We start from the raw sequence: 27,092 nt of genomic DNA, 5'->3' as shown, positions 1-27,092 counted from the left end.
CCGCCGGCCGCGTTCCAGGAAAGCGGTGGCCGGTGCGGGCGAGGTGGCACGGACCGGGGCGCTCAGGTGCACAGTGACCCGGCTAGGGAGGCCCCCAGCAGCCCAGGGCGCGGTGGGAGTGCTGCTGAGGATTGCGGAGGGACCTGGGAAATCGGGGCATCCACGCTGTGGGCTAGGGGCTTGAGGTTACTTTTGGACCGGAGTGTTTTTCTTCCTTCACCCCCTTCCCTTTCGTGAAGAAAGGGCACCCACGTTTGTGGACCACCTACTATGTGCCCCGCGTGTGCTCGGCTCTTGAGGCTGTCATTGCATATCATGAGGTTAAGCCCAGTTGAAGCGAGTAGCGATTCTTGGCATGTATGTGGTGATTTGCTGTCTCATTAGAGCCTCGCAGCAGCCCTGCAAATTGGCCAGGGTGGTGATTCTGGGCCACGTGTCTGAGAAGGGGGACCGATCGGCAGAGGAGCGGGGTACCTCGCTTGGGGTCCCGCAGTCTAGGGAGTGGCTGGTGCGTAGAAGGTGCTGGGTAAATGCCCGTAGTGTGGAGTGGCCTTTTGCCATCTGGGCTGTGTGCCCCTGCTCCCACCGTGCTGGTGCTCCTTGGCGGAGTCTCCGGTGTTTAACAGATCACGTTCTTAATAAATTACAGAACTACTGAGTCTTGGGTCAGATAGGCCTTCCCTTGCTCCACAACTGTGGCTTTGCCTCTGAGAAGCAGTTAAGTCCTTTTCTCAGTGCAAGCCTAAGAGAATCCAGCTCTGAAAGCCTTTTGCAAACTCCAGGTGGAAACCTTTTGTGATGCAGCTGGTTAGATTGATTTTTGAAAATCGGCTCTACTTGCATTTTTGTCCCTGTGGGGGCCCCACACATGTTGGAGAATTGAACAGTTGGGTTTCTGTATCCCCTGGTGCTCCTAGGGCGAGTGGCTGGTCTGAGCTGGCATGCGCAGGTGGGCCTGGCAGCACCTCTGTGTACCTGATGCCTGTCCCAAGGGCCTGCTGCTCCTTTGCCCCGTGCAAGCCCCGCAGGCGCTCTTCCTGCAGCCAGAGGTACGCAGCTTGTATAAGATAGTGCCTGGTTCTTTATCCCTTGGTCTGGGGATGGGGTTGGCTGCCTTCTCCCAGGCCGGTTCCCTCTTCATGATGGATAGGGCGTGCAGAGTGGTCCCAGCAATTCATGAAGAAATCAGGAGGAGCTCAAAGCCAGAGCTTTGAAAATGAGTCTTAGGACCCTTGAAACATTACAAAAGGGTACTTGAACATTGTACCGCAGGTACACTCTCTTGTGGGAAGGGCATTCTAAGACACTGAAGAATTTGGAGAAGCCCCTTTGGCATGTTCTCAAAGTCCAGTTCTGATGTGAGGCACCGGAGCTCCCCCTGCAGTCATATAAGACTTGGGAAATCCCAGTGAATACCTCGCACCCTTTGCACTGCTGTCTGTATTTGTGTCATCTTGTGTCTGCAACTCAAGCTTGAGGCTTGTCATTGGGTTGGCTTGTTTTACTTGGTAATTAGGAGGCTCTAGCAAAATATTCCTCACCAAGACTCACAACTAGGTCCTCGTGCTGGACCTGCAATTGGCTTGACCTTGTAGACATTCTTCCTTTAAAGGGGTAGGAGTTCAGGGCAAGCTATGGTATCAACATTCTGGGGGGTAGAGCATTAATTTTTCTGAAAGGGTGGTTGTCTTCAAAGTCTAGTTGCCTTCCTTTGGCCAAAATATTGGCTTCAAAGAAGGCAGAAGGCACCAGGGCCATTCTAGAACCCGAGGAAGCTCATTTGGTGTTTTCACTAGGGAAGCTTTAGATATTTTATCACTTAAGCCTAAGAAGGAAAAGAAAACACCAAAAAGAGTTTTTCCGTTTCTTCTTTATTACTTTCAGGGCAGTGCCCCCTGGTGGCCACATTTCTATACTGGCTGCAAAATACTGCAACTGTTGAGCCAGTGACCAGGGAGCCCCATGAGGTGGTTTTGTTTGGTGTGAGGGCCGATGAGACTTCAGTGGCTGAGAGACAGTGCAAACGACATGATCATGTTTTCCACATTCAGAATCTGGGGGCGCAGGGCTTCTGTATTGACCGGTGATGAATTGTCTATGAATTCCCTAATGAAAAAGTCTAAAGGTATTTGAAAATGGCCCTGCTTTGGACCGGGCACAGTGTCTCCTGTCTGTAATCCCAGCACTTTGGGAGGCCAAGTGGGTGGATCACGAGGTCAGGAGATCGAGACCATCTGGCCAACATGGTGAAACCCTGTCTCTACTAAAAATACAAAAATTAGCTGGGCATGGTGGTGGGCGCCTGTAGTCCCATCTACTCAGGAGGCTGAGGCAGGAGAATCACTTGAACCTGGGAGGTGGAGGTTGCAGTAAGTCGAGATCACGCCACCGCACTTCAGCCTGGGTGACAGAGCAAGACTCCATCTCAAAAAAAAAAAAAAAAAAAAAAAAGAAAAAGAAAATGGCCCTGCTCTGAATGTTTGGGCAAAGAATGACCCAAGTGGTCTGGCCTGGTGTGGGTTGTTTAGCTGAATGTCTGGCCTTGTAAAAATCTGATCTCAGAGCAGGAAGAGATGTTGGCCATCATCTCATCCAGCCCCTTTGTCTTACAGTGGGGAAACCCGTCAAGAGAGGGGGCAGGTTCCGGACTCTTGCTCTTTTCATTTAACTTCTAGAATGGGTCCAACCTGGCTACCTTGAGACTTGCCTTTCTTATTGGGCATCTCCGACAATAAGGCAGTCCCCCGCATTGTCTTTCCAGGAGTCTGGTGGCTGCTATTTAGCCCCCAGGACACATTCCTTACAAGGCTGAGCCCCTCTGCAAGTGTAACCCTTGTCCTGGTGTAAGGGTTTGGGGGGTAGGGCACGTTGATGGCAACAGTGGGTGGTTAGAGCCACTTCATGGGAAGTGCCCCACCTGCCGTAGGTAGGGACAGGGGCCAACCTTTTCAGATGTACACTCTGATAGGATGGGGCTCTGCTAGCCAGCAGATGGGCCTTTGAATCTGCTTGTTTGTGAGTAGTACTGTTTGTTCCTGTTGCCATCCTGTTTCTTCCCCTTTCTACGTGGACACGGCTCTGGTTGTGTTCTCTTGTACCCCTCCCACCTGCCTTCCCTAGCCTAGGAGCAACCCTGTAGGTCTCCCACACCACCCCCTCTTTGTGGCTTTTTTTTTTTTTTTTTTTTGAGGCAGAATCTCGCTTTGTCACCCAGCCTGGAGTGCAGTGGCGCAATCTCAGCTCACTGCAACCTCTGCCTCCCAGGTTCAAGCAATTCTCCTGCCTCAGCCTCCTGAGTAGCTGGGATTACAGGTGCCTGCCACCATGCCTGGCTAATTTTTGTATTTTTAGTAGAGGTGGAGTTTTACCATGTTGGCCAGGCTGGTCTCGAACTCCTGACCTCAGGTGGTCCACCTGCCTTGGCCTCCCAGAGTGCTGGAATTACAGGCGTTCCCGGCCTTTGTGGCTTTTTCTAGATGCTCAGAAGGGGCTTCAGAGGGGGAGTGAAGAAATTAAAGCTGTTAGTTGGAAATACTGGGTGATATTAATTTAATTTTTAATTTTGTAGTTCTCTACAGTGCCTCATTGGGGAATGCTGGCTGGCCCCAGTTTCCTCAGCTCATGTTTTCTGTGCCTCGTCCTCTCCTCCAGCTCTTCCTCTCTGTTCCATTCTTTCTGTGGCTGAACCTACATTGCAGGAGGTGGGGGCGGAAGAGGCACATGACTTGGTGAAGCTTTCCGTATAAAATTTGGGTGAACCTCATCTGCCTTTACTGTAATAATTGCTGATTTTTAATGAAGTGCTTCCAGGGACCTCATCTCATTTAATCCTTCCAGCAGCCCAGGGATGGAGGGATGAGTGATGGAGGGATGAGGAATGAGGGATGAGGGATGAGGACATCCCTCATTGGGATGGAGGGATGAGGAAACAGAGGCCCTGGGAGTATATGGGACCTGCACAGCCAGTTGGAGGGCTTTCTCGCGTCCACTCCTGAGGCCTTTGTGCTGAGAATGTGGCTTCCTTGTTTATTTGCCCAGGTTAGGCTGGGGCTTCCAGGAGGCTCCAGAAGCACAAGAGTGTCTGTGAGTTTCTCATCCTCCAGAGACTTGGAGGCCAGCTGGGCTGACTCGGCTTGCAAGAAACGTGTTTCTGGAGCAATCTCAGACTTTGGTTTCCCACCAGGGACCCATTTGTCCCAATACCTTAGAAGGGACTGAGGAGTTCATTAATGCTCACGTTTATGAGCACCCTCGGTAGGTAGCCCAGGGCTGGGAGTTTGGTGTCAACAGTAAACTGGCTTGGGAGGCGTGCCAGTGAGAGTGTAGCATGCCACCGGGCCTCTCCCTTCCCCTTGAGCCCTACATTTGTTCCTTTAAAATAGGGCCATCTCCAAGGCCCTTTTGTGCAGGGATGGCCTAGCATTCTGGTCTGGAATTCTTTCAGGAGATTCTCTGGGGGGAGGAAGGAGGATCTTTTCCAGGATTAAGTGATGCTGGTTTGTGGGTGGGTATTTTTTTATTTGTTTTAATGTCTGGATTTACCACCATTTCTGGGGTGCAGAGGTGGGAGGAGGTGCTGACTTAGGTTTTCTTTGCAGCAGTGCATAGGGAGTATTCATAACCCAGCCTCGCAAATGAACACTTTCTACCAGCCTCCTGGGGAGCACACAGAACTTCATGTGGGAGGAAGCGTCCGTGTGTACATGGGTTGTCTATCGAAGGGACTGCCTCTGTTTCAGGCCTGGCTCTGTGGCTGACGGCCCACGTGCCCTGTGACCCTCGACACATTCCCTACCCGTCTGTGCCTCACTTTTCTCATCTGTGGGGGTAATAATTTAGCTTAGGGTTGCAAGCATCAAATGAGGGAATTGGCTAAAGGGTTCAGGATAGTGCCTGGAGCTCTGTCAGTGGCAGCAGCCGCTGCTGTCATCATCCCTGTGGAGTGAGCGAGTGGGTCTCTGCCCACGGATGCCTCTCTATTCAGGGACCTTTGGCCTTTGTAGATTTAGTGTTCTTAGTTTTGGTAGTTTGCAAGTCACCCTGAAGGCCATGATGGCTGAACTGATCATCTTGCAGGGATGTGGGGTTTGTGGATTTGAAACTGTTCAGTGGGCACAGCTAAGAAGGGGAACCTGGCTTTCCTGGCGGCCTTTCAGCATCACAGCAGGGTTCTGTTCTCCTTTAGCACATGGCCCACCTGAATCTTACAGCCCCTCAGGAGGCGGTGGTGCTGTCCCCACCTACTTTATGGATGCGGAAGCTGAGAAATTTACGTTAAGGTGCTACTTGTATATTTTCAAGTTTGGAGATTGAGAAGAGTTTGTTCTGGGGGTTTCCTGAAAATGCCAAGTCTCCACTAGTAATCTTGTTACTATTACTAGCTATCATTTATTGTTTTCTGTATCTTTTTGAATATTCAAGACATGCACATATTAAAACAAATTCAGAAGACTCAAAGTATACAATGAAATGTCAGCCCCGTTTGCTTCTCATTCCTGCGTTCCAGTTCCCTGGGGCAGTCTGTCTCTACAGGCATTTATGCATACACACGGGCGCAGGCAGGTGTGGGTCTCTCCATGTGTATCTACTGTTGTGCTCTTGCTCATTGCATGGGACTGTGTGTCTTGGAGAAACTCCACATCACTGCTTCATTTGGAGACAGTTTTGTATCATTGCCTCTTTTTTAAAAACAGCTGTGTGCGGTCCAGTTCTTAAAAGGATGGAACATGTGTCTTCCCCTGGTGTTGGTTTCTGCTGGTATGGGCAGCACGACAATACCCTGTCCCCTTGCCTGGGTGTACATTGCTAGATGAGGAGGGCTGGGTCAGAGGGCACGGGCAGTTTACTTTTTAATACTTTGTGTGTGTGTGTGTGTGAGACAGTCTTCCTCAGTCGCCCAGGCTGGAGTGCAGTGGCACGATCTTGGCTCACTGCAACCTCCGCCTCCCAGGTTCAAGTGATTCTGCTGCCTCAGCTTCCCTAGTAGCTGGAACTACAGTCATGCACCACCACGCCCGGCTAATTTTTGTATTTTTAGTGGAGACTGGGTTTCGCCATCTTGGCCAGGTTGGTCCAAACTCTTGGCCTCAATTGATCTGCCCACCTCAGCCTCCCAAAGTGCTGGGATTACAGGCATGAGCCACTATGCCCAGCTTTTTCATACATGTTCTGAAACTGCTCACAAATTTCACTATGTCAGTCCCAGTGTCAGTGAATGGGAGAGCCTGCGTTGCACACCCTCCTGTGCTCAGCGCTGGGACAAATCTGTGGGTGAGATGGTCCTCTGATTCGTATTTTGCTTAGTGAGATAGTGAGATTGAGGAGTTTAGGTTGTTGGGGGCTGACGGCAGGCACCCGGAAGAGCTGGGTGCACCTGCATGGTGGGCTGGGCGCCAGTGTTTCTAACCACTGGGCCATCCTGCCTTTACCGGTTATTTCTCCTACAAGGTTTAGCAGGTTTGGGACATTCAGTAAATACTTAGTCAAGTGCCCCAAGAGCACAGTTCCTGAACAGTTGGATGTAAATAGGGTTTCAGTTCCCACTCATTTTGAATTCAGCTGGAAAGCTACTTTTGAGAGAATGCTATGGCACTTCCCTTTTAAAAAGTAACATTCATTTTAGTAAGCAAAGCATTCAGGAGCTGTGCACCTCCTTCTTTCCCTTGCAAAGTCACTGTCTTAAACACCTTCCCCATCCTGCATGAATTGGGCCCAGCCCAGCCTCTCCCACTCTGGTAGCCCTTGGGGAGCCGGCCTGGGTGTGTGTGGCCTTGCTCTGGAGAGGGTGTGGGACTCCCAAGAGCTGGCCCACGGTCACACAGTGGAAATGTGGGAGGGGAACTTGCCTCACTCCAAACCGAGTGCTCCCCATTCACCACTGGCCAAAGCCTCCTTGTGAACAGGCCCTACCTCCCGGCTGCGGCCCACGGTGTGTGTTAGAGTGGCCAGGCCATACCTGTGGGGCTGTTTGAATCTTTCCGGGACTTCGTCGTGCTGCTTGGAGCCTGCTCAGAAAGCAGCTGCCCTTGTGGCCTGCATCTCCCCAGCAGAGCCCCATGGGCTGGTTTCTGTAGGCGCGTCCTCCGGATGGCCCCAGGGAGTGCTCCCCCAGCCGCTTTTAGGGTTCGGTGGGGTGGATCTGAGATTCATGTGGAGCCGTGGAGTGTTGAGAATCACTCCCACAAGGGAGCCCCGGACTCCGGACCCCCCTCCACATCCCCTACCCCTCCAGGCCCTTGAGTGCTGGGTGCCCCACCCTGTTAATTGCTCATGGTGTTCCAGGGCACACCTGTGGCAGAGGCCACCTGCAGACTCGTGTGCCCCAGAGGGCAAATCGAGACCCACAGGCCAAAGACCCTCCCAGACAGCTTCAGGGAGATGTCTTCGTTCTCCTCTCACGCCGTCAGAATCTTCACTGATACTTCGGCCCCCACCACTGGGCCTGTTCTTTCTCTCTGACTTGCTCATCGTCCTGCTTATTTTAAGTCTGTCTGGTTTTTAAGTAGTTGGTTCCATGAAGGTAGAGATTTTGGCAGCTTTATTTACTGCTGAAACCCCAGTGCCTATACCAGTGCACATAGGAGCTCAAAAAAGAATCTGTTAGTGGCCAGGTGTGATGGCTTACACCTGTAATCCCAGCACTTTGGGAGGCCGAGGAGGGCAGATCATTTGAGGTCAGGAGTTTAAGACCAGCCTGGGCAACATGGTGAATACCCATCTCTACTAAAAATAAAAAAAATTAGCAGGGCATGGTGGCAGGTGCTTGTTATCTGCTACTTGCTACTTGCTACTTGGGAGGCTGAGGCAGGAGAATTGCTTGAGCTCGGGAGGTGGAGATTGCAGTGAGCCAAGATTGCACCATTGCACTCCAGCCTGGGCGACACAGCTAGACTCTGTCTCAAAAAAACAAAAAAAAGTATGTTAGTGGATTAATAACTGCCTGGTGGTTTTTGGAAACCTTTTTCATGTCCCTATGGCTCAGCCAAAGCCGCTTGTGACTCTGGAATGCTCTGGGTCAGGAAGGAAACCCCAGGGGTGGGGGAGATGGGGAGGGAGTTAGGTGGTAAGTCCCAGGTTCCGGAGGGGCTCGTGGGCAAGTCCTGAGCATCTGCCCTGGCCAGGCCTGTGCTGGGTGCCAGTCCTTGCCGGCATATACACCTGCAGGAGGTGAAGGCAAACCAGCTCTCAGATGCACTGGAAATCTGCAAGGTGTGAGTAGAGCCAGGAAACCTGCAAACAGGAGAGAACCATGGCGCAGTGACTGTAGCCACGTTAGCACTCTGTGGTCAGAGAAGGCCTCTCTGAGGAGGCGACGATCAGCGAAAGGGGCCTAGAGCTCTCTCCAGGAGCTAAAGAACTCACAGGGTGGATGGTGTCCACTGTGTAGAGGCCACACACTCTGGCCTGCCTCTGCCATAAGCCCTGGGTTCCATGTGGACTGGAGGGCAGGCAGCTCTGGGCAGAACTGAGGCCGGTTTCCACTTTAGACAGGGTGGTTCAAAGAGGTGTTGGGGTGTCCTTCTAGAACCTTGTTTCCTGACCGTATGACCTTCCTCTCATCCGAGGGAGGCTGCAGTTATGCCCTCGGGGCCAGGGATAGGAAGACAAAAATGCTCCCCTTAGGTCTGGCTCAGTCCAGCCTTTGTGTTCAGGAAATGAGCCGCTCTGGGCTGTGGGGTGGTGGTGGATGGGGTGGTGGTGGATGGAGTGGTGGTGGGTGGGTCAGCTGACCTTTCTCAAGGATCAGGTTAGGCCTCAGGTGCCCAAGGGAGCAGAGGGAAGCCACGCCTGACGTGTGTGCTCTTTGACAGTCATCAAATCTTCCTCCAAGTTACTTGTTTGCCAAACTTGCCCAACAAAAGAGGCACCAGGGGCTGGGCACGGTGGCTCGCTCCTATAATCCCAGCACTTTGGGATTCTGAGGCAGGCGAATCACCTGAGGTCAGGAGTTCAAGACCAGCTTGGCCAACATGGCAAAACCCCGTCTCTACTAAAAATACAAAAAAATCAGCTGGGTGTGGTGACCGGCACCTGTAATCCCAGCTGCTCAGGAGGCTGAGGCAGGAGAATCGCTTGAAACCGGGAGGTGGATGTTGCAGTGAGCTGAGATCGCACCACTGTACTCCAGCCTGGGCGACATGAGCGAAACTCTGTCTCAAAAAAAAGAAAAAAAAAAAACCCCACAAAAATTAGCTGAGTGTCGTGGTGGGTGCCTATAATCCCAGCTACTACTTGGGAGGCTGAGGTGGGAGAATCGCTTGAACTCAGGAGGTGGAGGTTGCGGTGAGCCAAGATTGCATCACTGCACTCCAGCCTGGGTGACAGAACAAGACTCCGTCTCCAAAAAAAAAATAAATAAATAAAAAGACACCAGGGGCACTGGGGAGAAGTACACTGAAGTCTACCTTCCCTGTGAAATGAAGATTCCCCTGGGAAAGGGGCTGGGGAGCTCCTTGTGAAGTACCCTGATGATTCTTACGGGAAACTACTCACTGTCATTTCATAAAGTGCCTCACTAGACCATAACTCAAAACTGTCAGGCGTGGGGAAGCACCGAGTTAGCCAAGGCTGAAGCAGTGTCTTCAGACTTCTCGGGGGCAGGGCCCCTCCAGGAGGTGTGCTGGAGCCAGAGGTTCCCACGCTGGCTCCTGGGTCTCTGTACCCTGAGCTCATCGTGGGAATCTCCAGTCTAGCAGCGTTCACCTGAGGCCTCACTGGAGCCCTCTCATGCAGGAGGGAAACATGGCAGGGGCACCAGGTCGTCAGCCCAGCCCAGTTCTACCTGCTGTTGCTACCTTTTGCGAAATTCCTTCTCAAAAGAAGCCTTTTCAGATTTCTTGCCTATGGCTGCTTGTTTGCCCGGAGTGTATAGAAAGGAGCTAGTTTTGCCCAGGAGACATTCCTGGGACTGACCTGGCCAGATAGACACTTGCGGTGTATTCCTCGGCAGTTGATGTTGCAAACCCATGGACTCCTTAGCAATCATTCTCATTGGCCTGGGGTCGCTCTGGGCGCTCTTGGAGCCCAAGCCAGAAACTGGGACTCTGGGCTTGTTTAGGTGGCCTGCTGTGCTTTGGCGGGGCTGTGTTGCTTCCCCTCTGCCCCCTTGTACATTCATGGCTCATACCAGATCTCAGAGGATCCTGAGAACCTACCCTGGGGGTCAGGCACTATTGCAGATGGGATAACTACCCTCCGGGATGGGTGAGGGGTCTTCATTTGTTAGATGAGAACCCTGAGACTCAGGGAGAGGCGAGGTGCTTGGTCACTCAGCTGTGAGTGGCACAGCTTGGATTCACTACTCAGGAGGCTGAGGCAGGGGAATCACTTGAACCCGGGAGGCAGAGGTTGCAGGGAGCTGAGATCGCGCCACTGCACTCCAGCCTGGATGGGTGGAGTGACTCCTGTAAGATGGGTGGGGGTGCAGAGGATGGGTGACTCCTGAAACCATGCTGTTTCTACCCCGCCAGGTCGCCTTTGTCTTCAGCACAGCATCCAACCGCCGTCGATCGGTGTGGTATCCAGTGTCAGGAAAATCAAGGGGTTCTTTTCTTTTCTTTTTTTTTTTTTTTGAGATGGAGTTTCACTGTTGTCACCTAGGCTAGAGTGCAATGGTGTAATCTTGGTTCACTGCAACCACCACCTCAGCCTCCCCAGTAGCTGGGATTACAGGCATCCACCATCACACCCAGGAGATTTTTGTATTTTTAGTGGAGACGAGGTTTCACCATGTCAGGCTAGGTTTTACCATGCCAGGCTAGTCTTGAACTCCTGACCTCAGGTAATCTACTCAACTTGGCCTCACAAAATGCTGGGATTACAAGTGTGAGCCACCATGCCCGGCCTCAAGGGTTTTTTTTTTTTCCTGAGCATTCTTTGTGTGCAGTTGTTGGGCCCAGAGGGATAGTGCATGGTGGAGATGGCAGTGAAGTTGGAGCATGAGACTTGCCCTGAGCCTCTGCCCTCCCAACTGTAAAGCGGGTGTAGTGCACCTGCCCTAGGGCCAAATGATAGGATTCCCCCTCCACCCAAGAGGCCGCCCCCAAGGCAGGGCCTGGGGCGTCTGACACCTCTCTGCTGGGAGCTGCTACCCATCTTTTTCTGGGGGATCCTCCAGTGGTCAGCTTGCTGCTTCCTGGGCAGGGCGGGGCATGGTTGGTGGGTGCAGAGAGAATGCTCCTGTGGCAGTTTCACTTTCATTTCTGCCTCACACCCTGTTTCCATCCAACAGTCGAGGGCTGGGCTGCGGAGGTGAGGAAACATCCGGTCTCCACCCTGGGGTCCTTGTCCTAGTGCAGGTTCCCAGGCCTCCCCCTCCCCTGGAACAAATCTGGGGTGGGCCGTGACATCTTCTTTTTAAAAAACACCCCATTCATTCCTTTATGCACTCACATGCCACGTACTTACTGAGTGCCTGCTGCATGCTGGGCACTCTTGGGTTCTGGGGATTGATACAGCAGTGAGCACCACAGTCTCCTGGAGCCGCAGGGTCAGTCTTAGGGAGAGCTTCAGGGCAGTCGTCTCGCCACTGAGCAGCTCTTGCCCACAGTGTGCTGGGTCATGCACCTCTCAGGGTCCTGGGCTCGTGAGTTTCTTGTTGTTATTATTATTTTTTTGAGACAGAGACGGAGTCTTGCTCTGTCTCCCAGGCTGGAGTGCAGTGGCGCGATCTCAGCTCCCTGCAACCTCTGCCTCCCGGGTTCAAGTGATTCCCCTGCCTCAGCCTCCTGAGTAGCTGGGATTATAGGCGCCTGCCACCACACCCGGCTAATTTTTGTATTTTTAGTAGAGATGGGGTAGAGACGGGGTTTCACCGTGTTAGTCAGGTTGGTCTTGAACTCATGAGCTGCCTGCCTCAGCCTCCCAGAGTGCTGAGATTACAGGCGTGAGCCACCATGCCTGCCCCTATTTTTCTTTTTCTTTCTTTTTTTTTTTTTTTTTGTTAAGAGACAGGGTCTTACTATGTTACCCAGCCTGGTCTCCAACTCCTGTGTTCAAGCAATCCTCCCCGCCTTGGCCTCTTGAGTAGCTGGGACTACAAGTGTGCTACTGCACGCAGCTCATGAGTGTCTCTGTGAGGAATAGAGTGATGTGGGTCTGCTGGCTTCTGTCTGTGTGAAATTTCCTCTTCACTCTGCACCCCCACCCGTCTTACAGATATGGAAATGAAGGCTCAGAAAGAACATGCAGGTCAGGCGCAGTGGCTCATGCCTGTAATCTCAGCACTTTGGGAGGCTGAGGCAGGTGGATCACCTGAGGTCAGGAGTTCAAGACCAGCTTGGCCAACATGGTGAAACTCCATCTCTACTAAAAATACAAAAAATTAGCTGGGCATGGTGATGCACACCTGTAATCCCAGCTACCCAGGAGGCTGAGGCAGGAGAATTGCTTGAACCCAGGAGGCAGAGATGGCTGTGAGCTGAGATCACACCACTGCACTCCAGCCTGAGTGATAGAGCAAGACTCTGTCTCCAAAAAAAAAAAAAAAAAGCCCCGAGCAAGTAGTTATAGAGCTAGCAGGTGGGGCAGCTTAGATTGGAACCTGATCTGACTGATACTAAAGCTTTTTTTTGTCTTTTTTTTTGTTTGTTTTTTGAGACAGAGTCTCGCTCTGTTGCCAGGCTCTGGAGTGCAGTGGTGCAGTTTCGGTTCGCTGTAACCTCTACTTCCCAGGTTCAAGCGATTCTTCTGCCTCAGCCTCCCGAGTAGCTGGGACTACGGGCACGTGCCACCATGCCCAGCTAATTTTTGTATTTTTAGTAGAGACGGGGTTTCACCGTGTTGGCCAGGATGGTCTCGATCTCTTGACCTCATAATCCGCCCTCCTTGGCGTCCCAAAGTGCTGGGATGACAGGTGTGAGCCACCACTCCCTGCCTTATTTCTGTCTTTTTTGCCATTGTTGTTGTAGAGACAGTGTTTCACTATGTTGGCCAGGCTGGTCTTTAACTCCTGAGCTCGATCGATCGCTCGCCTCAGCCTCCCAAAGTGTTGGGATTATAGGATTGAGCCACTGTGCCTAGCCAGCCTATTTTCTTTTGCTTTTTTGTGAGTCTCTGTCATCCAGGTTGGAGTGCAGTGGTGTAATCTCAGCTCACTGCAACCTCCACCTCCCAGGTGCAAGCGATTCTTGGACCCTAGCCTCCCAAGTAGCTGGGATTACAGGTGTGTGCCACCACACCCGGCTAATTTCTGTAGTTTTAGCAGAGACAGGGTTTCACCATGTTGGCCAGGCTGTTCTTGAACTCCTGACCTCAGGTGATCTATCCACCTGAGCCTCCCAAAGTGTTGGGATTACAGGTATGAGCCACTGCACCCGGCCCAGCCTATTTTCTTTAAGATTTTAAAGTCCTAACATTCATCATGGGATCCTTGAAAAGAAAAGGAGTTATGTCCTCGCCACCAGAGGCTTTTGCCGCCTCCCTGCAGGAAGGTGTGTCCGGTGGCATTCGGATCGTGTTGGAGAAAGGTTTTGCTTCCTGCATAATCGGCTCCCAAGCACCCTTTTTATACCTTGACCTGGGCGCAGACAAGTTGTGGCCTGTGCTTGTGGAGATTTGGGTGCGCCATCCTCTGGCTGCTCTGGAGATGCCTGAAGCTGTGGAGAGGCCAGTCCAGGACCCAGCTTCTGACCTTTGTCTGCATATCAGGAGGAGCCCTCCTGGTGAGTAATGTGCCTCATTCTTTTGGGGGAGCTGACAGAGGTGCCTGTAGTGTGGAGCCAGTGGCAGGGGCAGGGGAATCTTCCTCCAGAAATGCACATAAGCCTGCAGTCACCCTGCCCTGCATGGTTAAGTGTTATAAGGACAGTTTGCCCCAGAAACAGCAGTGGCTCCTGTCTCTGGAGCTCTAGCTTCGTGCCTGACGTGGTGCTGAGCCCTAACATGTGGCTCTTTGAGGCTCTCAGTCTGTATGTGGAGACTGAGGCTCAGAGGGGGTAAGTGACCTTCCCGGGGTTTCATAGCCGATCACCCTGGGGGTGGGTTTTAAACATCAGTTTGTGCGGTGGCATGATCTCAGCTCACTACAACCTCCGCCTCCTGGGTTCAAGCGATTCTCCTGCCTCAGCCTCCTGAGTAGCTAGAATCACAAGCATGCGCCTCCACACCCAGCTAATTTTTTGTATTTTTAGTAATGATGGGGTTTCACCCCATTTGCCAGGCTGGTCTCGAACTCCTGACCTCAAATGATCCACGTGGCTTGGCCTCCCAAAGCGCTGGGATTACAGACGTGAACCACCGTGCCTGGCCTCGGCTTCTTACTAGGAGGATGACTGTGGGTGTGTTTCGGCTCCTCTCTGGGCCTTAATTTCCTTGTCAGTAAGAGGTGGCCTTGTGCTCAGGCATAGGAGGGGGTCAGCACATGCGAACTTCCCTTCTGTGCAGGGCAGAGGCCATCTTTGGAAGGAAGAAGGAGAAGGTGGCCCCTCACTCACCTGTGTCAGGTGGTATCAGAGTAAACCTCCACTGTGGGGTGAGGTACAGAGAGTCACAATCTTAAAAGAGGAGTAATTTTTGAAAACCTTTGAGCCAGAAGAGGCCTTTGCAAATGAGAATTTGCAGCTCAGAGTGGTGGCCTTGCAGGGTCACACATGTAGAGCTTTGGGCTGACAGCTTCACAGCCCACAAGTACATCTCCTGTGGCCTCCAGGGAACCTCTAGGAGTGTGAAGAGGCAGGGTGTGTTCTGTTCTGGGCCATCACTGGTGGACCCCATCCCTGGCCAGGATGAGTTATTTTTGTTGATGGACCCTGAGGACTCTCCTAGCCTTGCTGGAAATGCGGCAGGAAATTGGATTTGGGATGGGTGGGGGGGTGGGGAGGTGCCCCTTCCCTGACGCAGCCATCTGGGACTTGGGCAGTTCTGTGAGTACCTCTGCGTGAGCTTCAGGCTGGGACCCCGTGGACAGTGAGACCCATGGACTGGGCCACATGGCTGCAACTCTGTTTCTGTTGCTGCGTGCTCCGGTCCTCTTACTCTCAACCAACAGATGTAGTGAGTCATTGGGGTCTCGTCAGCTAATGATCTGAGCAGGAAGTTGATTGTATGGCTGATTCCTAGAGTCACAGGGATGGATGGGTTCTGACAGGAGCCTCGATGCTGAGCGGGTTCAGTAACAAAGGGGATGTATTGGTTCCTGAGTCAAATCCTTGGGGCATTCAGCATGAGGTGCAGGTAGGCTCAAGCGACAGTCCAATAGGGCCCGGTCTGCCTGTCTCTCTCTCCCCCCCGCCCCCTCGCTGCTTCCCTGGTCTCTTTTACATTGGCTTCATTCTCAGGCCCGTGTGGTACAAGGCGAGTCCTCACCCTCAACCCTTATTCTCAGCCAGGCACTGTGGCATTCCTTAGGTGTGTGATCTCATTCGATCCGCATTACAGCCCTGGGAGGCGGGTGGTTTTAGCATTCCTGTTTCTAACAGAAGGGCTAAGTAACTTGCCTGGGGTCACACAGCAGGTAGGGGCAGAGCTGGGATTCAGAGCTGGTCCGGTTGGCTCCAGGGCCCCACATCTCTCATGCTCCAGGTCCACAGGGACAGGGATTCCTTCTGGTGGCCTCTGATTTGTCAGCCTGGGCCACGTACCTGTCTCTGAACCATTCTCGCTGGGGCTGGGGAATGCAGTGTCTCATTCCCTTCTACATGGCCCGAGTGTGGGCAGGGTGGATCCCCAAAAGGATGCTGTGGGGGGACTGTTCCCCAGAGGCAGGGGAGGGATATTTGGCAGCTGAGGTGGGGGTGGATGTGCTCCCTGGTTCTGGGCTTCAGTGGCTGGCCAGAGTGAGGCTGGAGGCTGCTTTCCCTCAGCTTCCAGCTCTGGACCTGGCTTGCAAAGACCTGGATGGGGCCTGAGGGTTCGCACACAGAGTCCAGGGCCAGGACTTTGTTCCCAAGAAGGGAGTGGAGGTAGCCCCACAAGTCTGATCCCCAGTCTGGCCTACCCTCTGCTGGGCGCCTCTGCTTGGGGTTCCAGAATTCTCAGAGGCGGCTGGGTGTGAGTGCTGGTGGGAAGCTTTGGAAGGGAGGCTGCTCGGGGCCTCCCTGTGGCTGTGGCTGCATGGGCAGCCCCGAAGCGGCTTCTTGGACCCCACCTTGTGCCTCAGTTAAACCTGAGTCTGGCTTATTCCCATGGCCAGTCTGACACAGGCAGATTCTGAAGGTCCTGGCTGTGCCCAGCAGCTGGCTGGGTGGGTGGGCATACTGGAGGGCTATTTGTGGGCTGGGGTTTTTCAGGGCCTTGGGAAAGACTGCCTGAGTTCTGGGAGAAGGACCACGTCTTCCCTGCCCCGCTGTCGCTGTGCAGAACCTTGGTGTTTTGACACTGGAGTGTTCTGGAGCTAAACAATCTTGTGTTTTGTAAACACAATTAGCCTGTTGCTGTTTGACCCTGTCCTGCTTGGGAAAGGTTGAGAAGGTGTCTTTCTGCTGGGTCCTGGGAATTCTGAGAGCCTGGAGCAGCTGTGAACTAGTGGCTGGGGGTTGTCAGAGCTGGAGGGGAGTGTTGGTCTGGGGAGGCCACTCCTGTCCAGGACGTTCTGCTCCGATGTACTAAGCTGAGCAGGCCTGGGGGACTGCGGGGAGGACATGCTGGACTATTTCCACCTGGAAGGGGAGAGGAAATGGACGGTGAGTGGCTGGTGGCCACAAACCCAGGATGTTCCATACCTCAAGGCCCCAGTTCCAAGGGCCCCGGGCAAAGGGGCTGGGCTGGAGGTTGGGAGAAGTGCAGGGTGACAGGCCCTGGTTAGAGTGTGGGTCCCTCATGGTTCCTTTCTGAAACGAATGGGGCAGGTGAGGGCAAGGCCTGCTCAGAGCCCCTTGCCCCGGGCCTGCTTACCCGCTGCGGGCGCCTCTGCTTGGTGTTCCAGAATTCTCAGAGGTGGCTGCATGGGAGTGCTGGAGGGAAGCTCGGGAAGGGAAGCCTCTCTGCCCTGCCTTGGTTGTGGCCACAGGGACAGCCCTGAAGTAGCTTCATGGGCCTTTCGGTGCTGCACAAGGTGGCAGAAGCTGGGACCAGCGCTCAGACCCCTGCTCTGCCGTTCAGCTGTGTGGCCCTGCACCATGGTCTCTATTTGAGGACTTCTAGCTCAGAGGCTCAGGAAAACGAGTTTGGAACCCAATACTTCTGGTTTAGCTGGTGGGGCTGGTGGACCTGTCAGGTTGGACAATGAAAACCTCAGGGAAGCATGTCGGTCGGGTCTGTTAGGTTACACTGTGAGGAGGGGTTGCTGCCGTTTATCCGCTGGTGAAAACGGAAACCAAGTTCAAGAAGTTGGTGAGTTGACCCATGAAATGCCTTGCAGTCTCTTGGGGAAGGTCATAACTGCTTGTGAATAGCACTAAACACATTTTTGTTAAAAAGTACTACTGACTGGGTATGGTGGCTCACGCCTGTAATCCCAGCATCTGGGGAGGCCAAGGCAATAGGATCGCTTGAGCCCAGGAGTTCAAGTGTGGGCAACATGGTGAGATCCAGGTCTCTTTTTCTTTTGTTTTGTTTTTTTGTTTGTTTGTTTGTTTTGAGATCTGGGTCTGTTTAAAAAAAAAAATTAGTAGGGTATGGTGATGCATGCCTCTGGTCCCAGCTACATGGGAGGCTGGGGTAGGAGGATCAGTGGGAGGCTGCAGTGAGCAGTTATTATGCCATTGTAATCCAGCCTGGACAACAGAGTGAGGCCCTGTCTCACACAAAAAAAGGTACTACTGTACATGATCAAAAATCATATTAAGTGTGGCATGCCTGTAGTCTCAACTCCTTGGAAGGTTGAGACGGGAGGATTGCTTGAGCTTAAGAGTTCGAGGCAACATGGTGAAACCCTATGTTTAAAACAAAACAAAACAAAATCTCCAAACCAAATTATATCAAGGGCATATAGTGCAAAGTGAGTCTCCCTCACACTCAACTCTTAGTCCCCAGAGGCAGCCACGTTGCCACCTTTTTGTGTGTTTTCTCAGATACGTACTGTTTACAAGCAGACAGGTATGAAGACAGATGCATGTAGGCACATACATGACGGCCCTCCCACACTTCACTTATTTTCATTTAATAAAGGTTGTAGATGATTCTATACCTACACTGACTTTGAATCGTCAGTGTTCTGAAAATAATATGCGCATATAACTTTACTTTTCTGTTCTAATACAACCCCAGGATCGAAAAAGAACCCTTGTCAGTCATTTCTTGGAGTTCTTGGCCTGCCGCCTTGTGCTTTCTCCTTCTCTGGGTCAGCTTGGGCTGCTGTAACAAGTATCACCCACTGGGTAGTTTAAACAGCAGACATTTATTTCTCACAGGTCTGGAGCCTGGAGGTCCAAGACCAAGGTGCCAGTAGATTTGGCTTCTGGTGAGGGTTCTCTACTTGGCTTGCAAACAGCTGCGCTCTCACTGTGCTCACATGATGGGAGGACAGACAGCATGCTCTGGTCTCTTCGTAGAAGAGCACTGATTGCACCTTGGGTACCCTACCTTTGTGACCTCATCTAACCCTAATTACTTGCCAGAGGCCCCAACTCCTAGTATCATCACGTTGGGGACTAGGGTTTCAACCTCTGAATACTGTGAGGACACAAACGTTTAGCCCATGGCATCCCTCCTGGCAGTGCAGAGGTTGTGCGGCACAAGTCACTGTCCCCCCAGGGCTAGGCTGGGAGGGGCTTCATTCAGCATGTGCAGGTCCCCTGCCTCCTGCACCAGCCCCGGGCATGTGGCCCCAGGACAGGTGCTGTTCGGGAAGGAGGCCATCAGGCGTGCTGGCCCTAGTCTTCTTCCAGGCTTCTGAGCCCAGCCTGGCACCCAGGGCAGGTGGCTGAGCTTGGGCAGGTGGGGACCTCCCTTTCCTCATCTGAAAATGGGGGTATCAGTGCCCAGTTTTGGGGTGGGTTGGGGGATCAGAAGAGATGCAGACTGAATTGGTAGAGGTTTCTAGCAGATAATGTCTAGTCTGATTATAATTTATGTTCTTTTCAAAGCTTTTTTTTTTTTTCTTTTTTTCTGGCTAAAGATATGTTTTAGAGGCGGTCCTCATCTCTTATGTCTAAATTGATCTGAGAGAGGGGCTGTTGCTGTGGACTCTTGCACTAGGGAGGACTGATCTTGGTTGATACCCTCTCACCTGGTACTCTCCCTGCCTTGAGGCCAGCTGGGGCAGGGAACTGGGGCCTGCTGCGGGCTGGTGAGGGTCCTCTCCACAGCCCAGCCAAGTCTGGATTTCCTCAGCTACCTCCCTTGGCTTCTAGCAAAATCTACCTTCCCTGAGTCCCACATGCTTCTGGGAGGGCCCCCCCACCAGCCAGCCCTTGATTCACATTGAGCCCCAGCTGAAGGAAATGAAAGGGTGTCATGTTTTTCCCAAATTTTTGGTCCTCTTTTTTTTTTGAGACGGAGTCTCACTCTGTCACCCAGGTTGGAGTGCAGTGGCGTGGTCTCGGCTCACTGCAACCTCCCCCTTCGGAGTTCAAGCAATTCTCCTGCCTCAGCCTCCCAAGTAGCTGGGACTACAGGTGCCTGCCACCACGCGCAGCTAATTTTTTTATTTTTATTAGAGATGGGGTTTTACCATATTGGCCAGGCTGGTCTCGAACTCCTGACTTTGTGATCCATCCTCCTAGGCCTCCCTAAGTTCTGGGATTACAGGCGTGAGCCACCGCGCCCGGCCTGGTCCTCTCTTAAGACAATTTAACATCATGAAATAAAAATTTCAAAAGACAAATCATCCTTCTACCCTCCGTCCATTTCCTTTCTGTATATTCTCTCCCCTTTTTGTATCTAACACTCAGAAAGTTGAAATCCTCGTATATGGAGCATTTTGATTTCTTTCTGCACCCAGTGTTGTAGCGTCAACAAGTTCCATGTTTGTATAATCTTTAGACTGTTCTTTTTTAAATTTAATACTTTATTATGAAAATAATACATATACATAAATGTGCTTATAATAAAATAAGCATCTCCCTCCCCCTTAATACCAAGTGTTAACCATTATTAACTTATAGCTGCTCTTGTTTTATTTCCCTATTATTATTATTATTATTATTATTATTAGAGACAGGGTCTCGTGCTGTCATCCAGGCTGGAGTGCGGTGGTGCAGTGGTGCAGTCACGGCTTACTCCTGGGCTTACCTCCTGGACTTACTCCAGCCTCAACCTCCTGGGCTCAATTGATCCTCCCACCTCAGCCTCCTGAGTAGCTGGCACTACAGGTGCACACCACAAGGCTGGCTAATTTTTGTATTTTTTGTAAAGATGAGGTCTCACTATGTTGTCTAGGCTGGTCTGGAGCTCCTGGGCTCAAGTGATCCTGCCACTTCAGCCTCCCAAAATGCTGGGATTATAGGGATGAACCACCTTGCCAGGCCTTCCCCATTTTATTACTATTGTTTTTCAAGACAGGATCTCACTCTGTTGCCCAAGCTGGAGTGCAGTGGTGTGATCATGGCTCACTGCAGCCTTGATCTGGACTCAGGCAATCCTCCCACCTCAGCATCCCAAATAGCTGGCACTACAGGCACGCACTACCATGCCCAGCTAATATTTGTAGATTTTATAGAGACTGGGTTTTGCTATGTTGCCCAGGCTGGTCTTGAACTCCTGGGCTCAAGCTGTCTGCCCACCTTGGCCTCCCAAAGTGCTGGGATTACGATTAAGCATGAGCCACCGTGCCTGGACCCCATATTGTTTTAAAGCAAATCTCAAACAAATCTCAAACATATAATTTCATATAAAACAATTTTAGTGTGGGGGGCCAGGCATGGTGGCTCATGCCTGTAATCCTAGCATTTTGGGAGGCTGAGGTGGGTAGATCACCTGAGGTCAGGAGTTCAAGACAAGCCTGGCCAACATGATGAAACCCCGTCTGTACTAAAAATACAAAAATTAGCTGGTCATGGTGGCACGCACCTGTAATCCCAGCTATTTGGGAGGCCGAGGCACGAGACTTGGTTGAACCCAGGAGGCAGAGGTTGCAGTGAGCTGAGATCGCGCCATTGCACTCCAGCTTAGGCGATGGAATGAAACTGTCTCAAAAATAAAATAAAATAAAATAAAAAATAACTTTAGTGTGATCTTTAAAAGCTAAAGACTTAAAAAAAAGTACAATAGACAGTGATCATTTTAAATTACTTCAGAATAGATCTACTGAATGTCTATGCTTGTGATTTATTGCATTGTAATCTTATTTAATTTTTTTTTGTGACAGGGTCTTGCTCTGTTACCCAGGCAGGAGTGCAGTGGTGCCATCATAGCTTACTGCCCCCTTGAGCTCCTGGGCTCACACAAGCCTCCTGCTTCAGCCTCCTGAGTAACTGGGACCTTAGGCATGTGCTACCACACTCGGCTAATTTCTTTTTTTTTTTTTTTTGAGACAGAGTCTTGCCCTGTCGCCCAGGCTAGAGTGCAGTGGCGTAATCTCGGCTCACTGCAGCCTCCGCCTGCCGGGTTCAGGCCATTCTCCTGCCTCAGTCTCCTGAGTAGCTGGGACTGCAGGCATGCGCCACCATGCCTGCCTAAATTTTTGTATTTTTAGTAGAGACCAGGTTTTACCGAGCTGACCAGGCTGGTCTCGAACCCCTGACCTCATGGTCTGCCCTCCTTGGCCTCCCAAAGTGCTGGGATTACAGGTGTGAGCCACTGTGCCTGGCCATTTTTTTTTTTTTTTTTTTTTAGATAGAATCTCGCTGTCGCCCAGGCTGTAGTGCAGTGGCGTGATCTCAGCTCACTGCAACCACTGCCTCCTGAGAATTGGGTTCAAGCAATTCTCATGCCTTAGCCTCCCAAGTAGCTGGCGTTACAGGCGCCCACCACCACGTCCGGCTAATTTTTGTATTTTTGTTTCTTTCTTTTTTTTTTTCTTTTTTGAGATGGAGTCTCGCTCTGTTGCCCAGGCTGGAGTGCAGTGGCGCTATCTCGGCTCACTGCAAGCTCCGCCTCCCAGGTTCATGCCATTCTCCTGCCTCAGCCTCCCGAGTAGCTGGGACTACAGGTGCCCACCACCATACCTGGCTAATTTTTTTGTAGTTTTAGTAGAGACGGAGTTTCACTGTGTTACAGGATGGTCTCGATCTCCTGACCTCGTGATCCGCTCGTCTCGGCCTCCCAGAGTGGTGGGATTACAGGCGTGAGCCACCGTGCCTGGCCGTTAATTTTTGTATTTTTAGTAGAGACAGGGTTTCACCATGTTGGCCAGGCTGGTCTTGAACTTCTGACCTCAAGTGATCTGCCTGCCTTGGCCTCCCAAAGTGCTAGGATTATATGCATGAGCCACTGGGCCCAGCCCACACTTGGCTAATTTTCTTTTTTTGAGATGGAGTTTTGCTCTTGTCACCCAGGCTGGAGTGCATTGGCGGCAATCTTGGTTCACTGCAACCTCTGCCTCTCAGGTTCAAGTGATTCTCCTGACTCAGCCTTCTGAGTCGTTGGGATTACAGGCACACGCCACGATGCCCGTATAATTTTTGTACTTGTGATAGAGACAGGGTTTCATCATGTTGGCCAGGCTGTTTTCTAACCCCTGACCTTAAGTGATCCACCCACCTTGGCTTTCCAAAGTGCTGGGATTACAGGCGTGAGTCACCGTGCCTGGCCGATTTTTCCCATTTTCTTGCTGTTGTAGATACAGCTGCATTGGACATCTTTGTGAATATAAATGTCTTCCTTCCCTTTCTGATTCCATTACGTGTACGTAAAAGTTTTTATCAGTTATTGTTGCATAACAAACCATCCTAAAAACTACCGGCTTTAAGCAATAAGCAGTTTTTCATCCCACAGTTCTGTGGGCTCTGCTGCTTAGCTCTGGTCTTGCCAGGAATCCCTTGTATGTGTGCAGTCAGCTTGCAGTCTGGTAAGGGGTCTCTGCCCTGGGGCTTGGCCTTTGGCTAACTGAAGGCGCTGGGCATGACCTGGCCTCCTTCTTGGCTTTCCTCAGGCTGCTGGACTTGTTCCTGACACTAACAAGATGTTTCCAAGGCCTCTGGAGGCCCGTTTGCGTTTCTACAGTTTGTTGGCCAAAACAAGACCCAAGGCCAGCTAACGTTCAAGGGGTAAGAAAATAAACTTTACCCCTTGGCGGAGGTGGCAAAGTCATTGAAAGGGCCTGGATACAGGGAGGGTCAAGCCCTGGGAACATGTGTGCACACAGAGTGTGTGATTTGGGCCTGCGCATTAGCCAGCAGCCCATAGACCTTTCCCAAATTAGTACCTGGCAGGTGCCCAGATGGTGTTGGGCTGGGCATGGGGGGGGCGGAGAAGTCGGATTCATAAGGAACAACTGTCGTCATTCAGAAAGCTTTTCTGAGTGCCCGCTGTGTGCCTAGCTCTACCGAACCAGGTGTTGTCAGTCCTGGTCCTCCAGGAACTTGGCCTTTGCTGACAGAGAGAAGGCTCTGTGGGTGACTGACCAAGGGACTCAGTGGCGTCAGTGTCCTGTGTGGTGGTGGGAAGTTTTGTTCCTGGATTGGGGCCTGGTGGTCTCTGTGTGGCAACCCCCAACCTCCATGAAGAAGTTCATTTTTCTCAGCTGGAAGAGGAGGATGTTAGAACATTGGAGCCCATACATTCTAGAACATTCGAGCCCCTACATTCTAGAACATTCCAACTGAGAGAGCCCTTGGGATTCTCAGTGGGGAAACCAGTGGTGAATCTGCAGCCAGGACTAGCTCCTGCGCTCTCTCCTCCTCGTGCTGCTGGGTGCTTGTGTTGTTTCCAGATTGCATCCAGACCCAGGATTTCCTGTTGTTGTTCTTTTTGTGTGTTTCTTCACTAGAACAACTCCTACATCCCCCGCAGAGCTGTTTACAGACATCTGTTGACCTCCCTCTGTGCCAGGCCTCATGGTGCATGTGGCCTCATGGTGGCCAAGATGGACAAGGTCTTGTCATTTGGAATTTTAGTCTTTGAGGGCTATGGGGAGGGTACAGACATATCAACCAGTGACAGGGATGAAAACAAAGTAATAACAATGGTATGAAGGGGTCTGGGGACTGTCCTCACATAGTCAGAGAAGGCCTTTCCCAAGGAGAGAGCTGTGGCTGCTGCTGACAGGTCAGAAAGGAGTCAGCTGCAGAAAGCTGGGGCTGTATCATCTCAGGCAGGGGAAGCGGGAATAGCAAGTGCAGAGGCCCTAGGGACTCGGGAGGGAGCCAGAGCTTGGTATGTTGGTGAGCTGTGGCTGGAGGACATGGCGGGGCAAGGCCTGGGAGGACAGGTCCGTGGGGAAGCAGGCAGGGCCAGGTTTCTCAGTGCTTTCCAGGCCCCGGCATGCAGTTTGAGTTTATTTTACAGGAGGTGGAAGGCAAAGGCTCTCATGAAATTACCGCACAACATAGTCCATGAAATACTACTCAGCCATGAAAAACAACACAACCACGTCCTTTGCAGCAACATGGATGCAGCTGGAGGCCATTATTCTAAGCAAATTAATGCAGGAACAGAAAGCCAAATGTTGGTTTGGCTTTCTAACCAACTAAACCTTGGGTACATATGGACACAAACATGGGAACAGTAGACACTGAAAAACTACCCATTGGGTGCTATGCTCAGTACCTGGGTAATGAGATCATTCATACTCCAAACCTCAGTGTCACACATTATACTTGTAACAAACCTGCACGTGTACCCCTGAATCTAAGATAAAAGTTGAATTTATGTAAAAAAAAAAACAACTTAGTCTGTGACTCTAGGTGACCCTTTTAAAAGCTTTGGGTGGTGCTGATAAGGCACCCAGGCCTATCTATGCCTGTTATCCTTTGATGATATTAAATGAACAGCATTGCTCCCAGTATCCCTGGGGCCGTGCTCAGCCTCGAAGACCAGACATGACCAGATGCCTGTGACTGTGCCCTGCAGCGGCTTCATTACTTCCCATCCCTCCAGCTACCTGCCACAGGGCCCAGAAGCTGGCTTTGGAATCGGAGGGACCGGGTCAAACTTGCTTCTGCTTCTGTCTAGCAAGTTATGGAGCTTCTCTGAGACTGTTTCTCTGTCTGTAGGATAAACAAAGCACTTCTTAACTTCTGTGGTTGGTGTGTCAGTTGAAATAATTATGAATGGTATAAAGTTCCACTGCCTGCTAGATTTATTTACAAATACTACAGATAACCCATTGTAGGCCCCAATCAGCAGTGGATGGTATTACTGTGGTGGTGGTGCTGTGGTCTGGGTTTCAGACACCATGTGAGGTGCTGGAGTACTGAGTTCCTCCCACACTCCGGGACACCATCTGGTGGGGAGTCAGAGACAGGAGGTGAAAGGTTAGATGAACCCTGCTCGAGGAACAGGGCAAGTTTCTCTATCTGGGAAGATGGAAGAAAGCTTTCCGCGGGTGGTGACCCTTGAGAGGTATGTTTGAGGGCGCAGGGAGCTTGTTCACAGACGATGGAAGGTAGTGGAGAAAGCAGGCAAGCCTGTGCCAAGGCGTGACTCTTTGGAGCCAGGAGTCCTCCAAACATGGACTCTGGGCATGTAGGGCCAGCGCGGGTGGGTGGCTGCGGGGAGCCCCTGGAAGCCTGGGCCGAGAGCCTTGAGGAAGTGGTGGGCTGGCTGGGGGAGGAGCAGCCCCTGCCTCTCCCTGTGCCTGCAGTGGATCCTGTCCCGACGCTCTGATTGGCAGGTGTGGACATACACATGTCAAGTGGTGAAGAACATGGAGCAGGTGGGCTCAGTGGCTCGGGTCCTGGCTGCTTCACTGGGAAGCTTGGTGGCCCTGGAAGGTCATTGAGTGTCCCTAAGCTTCCGCCAGGGAGACGATCGTAGGGCTGGTGTGAGGGGAGATGAGGAGTCTGTGTCTAGCACCCAGCACAGGGCATGCACTGATAACGTGATGGCTTCACCCAGCTCCCAGGGGCCGCAGCCAGCTGACACCCCCTGGGTGACTTAGCTGTATGGGTGGTGTGCGGCCTGGCACTGCTTGCTGGTCTGGGGGAGACGTCATAGGCTGGCCTGGGGAGGATGTCCCCTCTCAGCCTCCTCTGAGCCGTGGACATAGGTGAGTTTTTGGAAAAGCCCATACCGGCGGTGATTCAGCTCTGCTTCTTGCTTCCTTCTGTCTTACTCTTTTTTTTTTTTTTTTTTGAGACGGAGTCTCGCTCAGTTGCCCAGGCTGGAGTGCAGTGGCACGATTTCGCCTCACTGCAAGTTCGCCTGCCTCAGCCTCCTGGGTAGCTGGGACTACAGGCGCCCACCACCACGCCCGGCTAATTTTTTACATATTTCGTAGAGACAGGGTTTTACCGTGTTAGCCAGGATCTCCTGACCTTGTGATCCACCCACCTCGGCCTCCCAAAGTGCTGGGATTACAGGCGTGAGCCACCGCGCCCGGCCCCTTCTGTCTTATTCTTAAGTCACCCACAGAGCAGCCACCTGCCAGTGTCTGTCCTCCAGTCCCCTGCCCCAAGGGACTGCTCTAGGCAGGGAAGAGGAGGAGGAGGCCCCACATATCCTCGGGTAGAACGGAGGAGGAAACTGAGGCTCCTCACAGAGGTTGACTGACCTCTGCGGGACCACCCAGGTGTAAGAGCTTGGATGCTCCCAGACCCTCCCTCCTCCCGGGAGAGGTGGAGCCGAGGCGGTGGGGCCTGGCTGGAGCGCCCCAGGAGCTGAGAGAAGTTTAGTCTGCCTAGAGCTTGGCAGTCGGGGTGAGGATTCCTTTGAGGCCTGATTGCACAGGATCCTATAAGCCATACAAGCTTGGGTTTTGCCCTGAAGGCTGGGGAAGCCATAGCAGGTGTGTGAGGTTGGCTGCTGGGTGGAGGCTGGGGGCCTGTGGGATTGGGCGGGGGAGGCTGCTGCAATTGTCCAGGCAGTGGCGGTCTAGATAGTGCGGTGGCTGTGGATATCGACTCTTCAGAGTCCATCCAGGTCTGAGGACTCATTAGCACCTCAGCTACTCCTCAACTACTCAGGATGTTGTCTGTCTGGGGCCGGTGGCCTCAGCACTCCTGGTTCCTCAGCATCGCCACACACCCTGTATCCACGGACTCAGAATCTGTGTTTTAAAAGGGCCCCCAAGAGGTGCCAGTACAGACGGCACATTCATGTTTGCAAACATTGGTTTAGGGAAACTGTTGACCTCAGTGCAGGGCTGAGAGCGGGGAAGGAAGGACTGAAGTCAA

General features: G+C 52.1%; 1 protein-coding gene across 2 annotated transcripts in view; it reads left to right on the top strand.

The window, feature by feature from the left end:
- Nucleotides 1-27,092, top strand: part of ITPK1 (inositol-tetrakisphosphate 1-kinase) — a 182,490-nt gene that overhangs the window by 993 nt on the left and 154,405 nt on the right. The window lies entirely within an intron of this gene.

Source organism: Macaca fascicularis, chromosome 7, assembly GCF_037993035.2.
Source record: "Macaca fascicularis isolate 582-1 chromosome 7, T2T-MFA8v1.1".
NCBI lineage: Eukaryota > Metazoa > Chordata > Mammalia > Primates > Cercopithecidae > Macaca > Macaca fascicularis.
Note: the sequence above shows the minus strand (reverse complement) of the source record. Positions and strands in the feature narration are given on the sequence as shown.